Source organism: Mirounga leonina, unplaced genomic scaffold, assembly GCF_011800145.1.
Source record: "Mirounga leonina isolate KUSES-001 unplaced genomic scaffold, KU_Mleo_1.0 Mir_171, whole genome shotgun sequence".
Taxonomy (NCBI): domain Eukaryota; kingdom Metazoa; phylum Chordata; class Mammalia; order Carnivora; family Phocidae; genus Mirounga; species Mirounga leonina.
The window spans coordinates 5,133,361-5,140,098 of NW_023270436.1; the positions used below are offsets into that span (position 1 = coordinate 5,133,361).

The 6,738-nt window shown below is 50.2% G+C and overlaps 1 pseudogene; it reads right to left on the reverse strand.

Moving 5' to 3' along the window:
* Positions 1-276: 276 nt before the first annotated feature.
* On the reverse strand, positions 277-395 carry LOC118018725 (annotated as a pseudogene).
* Between the last annotated feature and the right edge of the window lie 6,343 nt (positions 396-6,738).

The following is a 6,738-nucleotide window of genomic DNA, read 5'->3' on the forward strand; positions in this document are numbered from 1 at the left end:
GATACTTCCACTGCGCCTAATGTTTTCCTGCTTCTTTCTGTCTCTTGGATGTCCTTGAGGATTTTGATGACCCGGGTGGAGGCAGAAGGTACCACCTCAGTGTGGGCCTGTCTGGTTCTGGATGCTCAGTGACACTGTCACCCTCAGACCCCTCCATCCATCGTCTGTTGCGTTGGCCATGTCGTCAGCAACTTTTATTGGACGGGGGCTGATCTTGGGGGCCGGGGCAGACATAGCACCGACTTCCCTACCAGTGAACCTCAGAGATATGACTTTGGAAAACCATAGTTAGGTGACCGTGGCTTAAGCCACCTCTGTAGGCATGTTGTCAGGCCAGGGGGCCTCTCCCTTTGTTGCCGAGGGGAGTGCAAACCTTCTCTCCCTTCACTCAGCACTCCTTCCTCTCTCAGTCTAGGACAATGCTCTGCCTTATTTTATTTCCTAAATAGTGACATTGACTTTGGAGAAGCAGGCCCGCCGGATTCTGGATTCATCAGATTGTTTCCTCATGGATGTGCACCATCTTGAAAAATACAATACAAAGTAGAACAGATTTAATGTCTGGGATTCGCACTCCCTTCTCCACCCACCCCTCCCTTAGTCTTTCTGGCCCAGTTCACATCTCCACCGTGTCCTTGTGTTCAGGCTGAAGAGTTTACCTTCCTCTTCTCGAACCTCCAGCGGCGTCCATCAGCACCTACCACCGCTCAGCCTCCAAAACATAGGTGGACTCTGGCGGCTCTGCCAGCACCTTGGTCCAAGCCACCGATTTCCCTCCTCTTAATCCCCTAGCTGGTCCTTCTGCTCCCTCTGGGGCCCTGGACAAGCCACTCTCCTCCCAGCTGTGTGGGGTGCACAGATTTCCAGAAGGATGATGGCTTGAGCCCATGGCCCTCATTCTTCATTTCCAACTCTCTTAGGGCAAATGCAACGACCAGAAGGGGAAAGCATGTGGGGTGTGAAGGGCATGAGGAAGGGGGAGAGCTCAGGGACCCCTGGAAGGTGACTGAGTCTTTCCTCGTGCTGGTTTGCCAGACCCAGTTAGATGTTGAAAACCAGAAGCCCGCCCCCCTTAGAACCGTCCAAGGACCACACGTCCCACTTAGAGCGCCATCCCAGCCCTTGGCCTTGGCTCACCCCGCGGTCCTGTGGCCTCAAGGTTTATTTCTGCCTCCGGCCCTTTGCAGCCTCCTCTGCCTGGTCTCCCCTGACATCTCTCATCAGGGCCCCCCTGCTCTTTCGGGCGTCCCTTCCCTGCCCACCGCGGGGGGCGACCCACTTCTGCATCCTTCGTTGCGTGTGTCAGTATTAATCTTCTGACTGGTTGTGTTGGTGAAACAGTGGAAATGAACAGCTGACACATGGCCAGCACTCACTTTAATTTGGCATTTCTTAACTACGCCGTGATCAAGGCTTGGTTATCTCCCAGATTTTACTCATGTGGAACGTGAGGTCACCAGGCAGTCTGGCTCCAGCACCATGCTCTTCACCACCGAGCTCGCAGAGCCCCCATTTAAGCACCATGAACACGGTGTGTGTGTGGGGGGGGTTCCCTTAGCTTCACTGCTCTGGCCACAGCATTCGCAGCTCAGGGCCCAAAGCTTCTGAATCAGCCTCCGATTCTGAGAAGCAGCGTTTTACCTTCTTCTGGGCTGGGTGGTTGAGCCGCTCTGGGGAGCCAAGGGCTCGGGAAGAGTTTGTCCGGGGGCACATTTAAGGGCAGCAGAACAAACAGCTTCAGGGACTTCTTGGGAGTCACTCCGTGGTGTGGAAAAATGAAAGACCACCAAGTGGTCCCAGGTTTGTAACTTGAGTCTAAAACGATGGCCACACGTGGTTACTTAAAGTTAAATTAAAATGACAGAAAATGGATTCCTCAGTTGCAGTGGTCATACTCCCCCCCCCCCCCCCCCCCCCCCCCCCCCCCCCCCGCTGTGCTCAGGAGAAACACGTGGCTAGGGGCCACCGTACTGTAGGATGCAGATCTAGGATGTCCTTATCCCCTTGCACCTCACAGCTCTGCAGGCTGAAAGTCCAAGATCAAGGTGTGGCAGAGGGAGAAGCTCCCGCTGAGCAGGGAGCCCGATGTGGGGCTCGATCCCAGGACCCTGAGATCTTGACCTGAGCAGATGCTTAATTGACTGAGCCATGCAGGCATCCCAGGGATTAGGATTTCACCATATGAATTTGGGAGAGGGGGACACAAATATTCAGACCTTATCAGTTCTGTTTTCTCATAGTTATGTTTCCTGTGTATCCTTCTAGATGGTCTATGCATCTGGGAGACTACTTAAGTGAAGCATACCATACATACTCTTTCTACCTTGCTTTTTTTGTGTAAGAATATAGTTTGAAAATACTTTTTTCAAAAAAAGATTTTATTTTATTATTTTATTTTTTTAAAGATTTTACTTATTTATTTGACAGAGAGAGACACAGCGAGAGAGGGAACGCAAGCAGGGGGAGTGGGAGAGGGAGAAGCAGGCTTCCCGCTAAGCAGGGAGCCCGATGTGGGGCTTGATCCCAGGACTCTGGGATCATGACCTGAGCTGAAGGCAGACGCTTAACAATTGAGCCACCCAGGCACCCCAAAAAGATTTTATTTTTTTAAATAATCTCTACCCCCAACATGGGGCTCAAACCCACAACCCCAAGATCAAGAGTCGGAGGCTCCACCTACTGAGCCAGCCAGGTGTCCCAGAAGTACTTTTTTTTTTTTAAATCAGTACATACAGATCCTCCTTTCTTGTTCCCAGCTGCAAAATATTCCATTGTGTAGGGACGCCTGGGTGGCTCAGTCGGTTAAGCGTCTGCCTTCGGCTCAGGTCATGGTCCCTGTGCCCTGGGATCGAGTCCTGCATCGGGCTCCTTGCTCAGCAGGGAGCCTGCTTCTCCCTCTGCCTGCAGCTCCCCCTGCTTGTACTCTCGCTCACTCCCTCTCGCCCACACTCTCTCTCTCTAACGAATAAATAAATAAAATCTTAAAAAAAAAAAATTCCATTGCGTAGGTTTGCCCCTAATATCATAGCCACTAATCACACATGGCTATTACATCTAAATTAGTTTAAATCTAACAGAATTAGTTCCTCAATTATACTAGCCACATTTCAAGCGCTCAGTAGAAAGATTTGTTGGGGCTCACATCCTGGGCAGCGCAGACAGAGACGAGTTCCATCATCACAGAAAGTTCTGCTGGTGTAGATGGGCCATAATTTAGTTAAGCAACCCCCTACCGTTGGGCATTCACGTGCCTTCCAGTATTTTGCTTCTATGCAATCAGTGTGACGAAGGCTATTCGAACACAGAGCCCTTTGCCCACGTGTGCATGCATATTTGAAAGACAAACTTCTCAAGGGAACTGCTGGGTCAAAGGGCACATGCATTTTAAATTTAGACAGGCTTTGCCAGATCCCCCTCCAAAGAGGTTGTACAAGTTTACACTTCTGCCAACAAGGCCTGGTTCCCCACAACCAAGCCAGCACGGGGCTTCTCAAACTCTGATCCTGGCCTGGCGAATCATGGGATCTTAGAGCAGTTTTAACTTAAGCATTATTTTAAGTTGCCCCCAACATAAGAAGGACCTCGTTCAGTATCCCACCCGACAAAACCCACTTTCAGGGTGAAAAACATCTCTTAAAGCCCTTTGTGTATCAGTTGGGGACTTTGTCCTTCAGGAGGGCGACGGATGTTTATACTGATTGCCTCACCCTGTCATTAGGTGTTGAACTATGTGCTAATTATTAGCTATGGTGGATGGGGAGGGAGGGAGAGGCAAAATCGGATAGGGGATGCCCACAGCTATGACAAACTGTACGGGTGCCTGGCTGTCACTTTTTTAAAAATGTGTGATGTTTCTCTTTGGAGACTTAGTTACCGGGTACAGCCTGTTCACTTACCTGAGCAAGGAAAGGGCTGTCACCTGGTCCTCATCCTTAGGGACCGATTGAGTGACTGGCTCTTGGGACCCAAGATTTATGCAGCCACAGTTACACAGGACCATTGCCTTGGCTGAACTGTGTGACATTCCCCAGCAGAGAGTCCATGACCAAAAGCCCTGTTACGCGTTTGCAGTGCATGCACAGGACTGTCCCCAAGACGCTCGCAGCAGCTCCAGCAGCCGCAAGGGGGCGCAAGGAAGCGGCTGGACACCCCAAAAAGGGTGTGAGCAAGGCCCGTCTCCCTCTCTTCCTCCCTCCCGGCATTTCCTTCTCGTCCTCCTTTACGATCTTGTTTAGTAGACCTTATTTTTTAGAGCAGTTTCAGGTTCACAGCAAAACTGAGGGGAGGGGGGTACGGAGGGTTCCCATGCACGCCTTGCCCTCCCCACGCGCACAGCCTGCCCGTCAGTAGCGTCCCTCACCAGCGTGGCATCCTTCCCTTCTTCAAACTGTGGTGACGGTCACATAATGTAAACTGCACCGTTTTAAGGATTTGAGGACGCACAGTTCGGTGGCGATTTGTACATTCGCGACATTGTGCAAGCGTCCCCTCTACCTGGCTCCAGGACATTTCATCACTCCAAAAGGAAACTTCGTACCAGCCAAGCGGTCGCCCCTACTGTCCCTCCCCCAGCTCCTGGCAGTGCCAGTCTGTGCTTTCTGTCCCTGCAGACGCACCTGTTCCAGGCATTTCACCTACACGGAGTCACGCACCCCGTGGCCTCCGGGGTCTGGCTCCCCTCGCTCGGCATCCTGCCTTCAGGGTTCGTCCACCACGTAGCTGTGTGTGTCCTGCTTCTTCCTCTTTGTGCCTGAATCATATTCCATCGTGTGGATGGACCACATTCTATGTGTCCGTGCATCTGTTGATGGACATATGAGTTGTTTCTCCAATGGTTTAAAGTGATGAATTTTTTAAAAGATTCTATTTATTTATTTGAGAGCGTTGCGGGGAGGGAGGAAGAGGGAAAAGCAGACTCCCCGCTGAGCAGGGACCTGAGATCATGACCTGAGCCAAAGGCAGACGCTTACCCCACTGAGCTGCCCAGACGCCCCTAAAATGGTGAATTTCATGTTACGTGTATTTTTGTTCTTGTGAACGGTGCTGTGATGAGATGCCCGGGTAAGCGTCCGTTTGAGCACCTGCCTTCAGTCCTCGGGAGTGTATGTCTAGGGGAGGCACTGCTGGGTTGGATGGTGACCCTGTGTTGGAGCTGATAACCACCAGACGTCCCCCCCTTTTATTTTTGATTTCGATGAGCAAACCTTCTCAACATAAAAGCCTTTTCAGGTCATTTCTGAAACCCCTCCACTCTCCACCGGATTCCTTTAAAACGTACGCCTGGTTCCTGGCCCTTCGCTGCTTAAACCCCTCCACTGGCTTCCTCCCAGCACAGGCAAAAATAAAAGTCAGTTTTTTCATGCGGCCGCTAAGGCTCTATGAGATCTGGCCCTTGCTGGTCCTTCCAACCTCACCTCCTACCTCCCTCTCGCCAAGCTTTCAGGGCTTATATCCAAGTCATTTCTTCAGAGAGATCTCCAGGGCTTCTCCCGCCCCTCACTCTCTTGTACATGACTTGATTTTGTTTCCTCACTATATTTATCAAATTGCCGTGTTCTTTAACACGTTCAAACCTCCCAAGGATAGCACCCTATTCCCTCTGCCAGGAATGCTTTTCCCTGTCTTTGAGTGGCAGACTCCTTTTGTCATTCCAGGTGTAGGTTAACTGTCCGAGAGGCCTTCCCTGGCCTCCCAACCGGAAGTGGCCATCGGGTCATGCCTGACCCCACCACCCTGTTTTATTTCTTTACTTAACACGTTTTGCTATTTCCTTTTTTTAAAACATTTTATTCATTTATTTGAGAGAAAGAGAGAGCACGAGCAGGGTGAAGGGCAGAGGGAGAAGGAGACTCCTCTTTGAGCAGGGAGCCCGATGCGCAACTCCATCCCAGGACCCCAGGATCATGACCTGAGCCGAAGGCAGATGTTTCACCGACTGAGCCACCCAGGCGCCCTGAAGATCATATTTTTAAGTAATCTCTACACCCTATTTGGGGCTCGAATTTACAATCCCAAGATCAAGAGTCACATGCTCCACCGACTGAGCCAGCCAGGCGCCCCAGCATTGCATTTCTTAAAAACCAGCAGAGACATAAAGACCACATGTTGCATGATCCCATGGATATGAAATATCCAGAATCAGCCAATCTAGAGACACGGGAAGTACATTGGTGGTTGCCAGGGGCTGGGTGGGGGGAGGAACGGCCAGTAATGTTAGTGGGTCCGGGGTTTTGTTTTGGGGTGATGAAAATGTTTTGGAACTTGACAGAGAGGGGGGCCGCACGGCATTGTGGATAGACTGAATTGCCATTGCATTGTTCCCAGTAGAAGGTTACTGTTCTTTCACCTCAGTTAAAAAGAAAGAAAGAAGCCAGTCCCCCCAAAGCCAGATACTGTATGATTCCACTTATACAAAGTATCTAAAGTAGTCAAATTCACTGAAACAGAAAGTAGCATCCTGGTTCCCAGGGGCTGCGGGAGGGAGGAAGCTGGGGGAATGTTTACCATCACAGAGTTTTACTTTTGCAAGATGCAGAAGTTCTGGGGAAAAGATGGCAAATTTTATGTTATTATTATTTTTTTTAACCCTCATTAAAATTGTTTTAAGTCTTTTCAAAAACCAAGCAGAAAGAAATATGTCATGCTATTAAGATTTGTTCGAGCTGGATGCCGGGCACATGGTGTTCATGATATTATTCTCTAGACTTTCAGGATATTCCACAATCAGGAAAAAAGAAT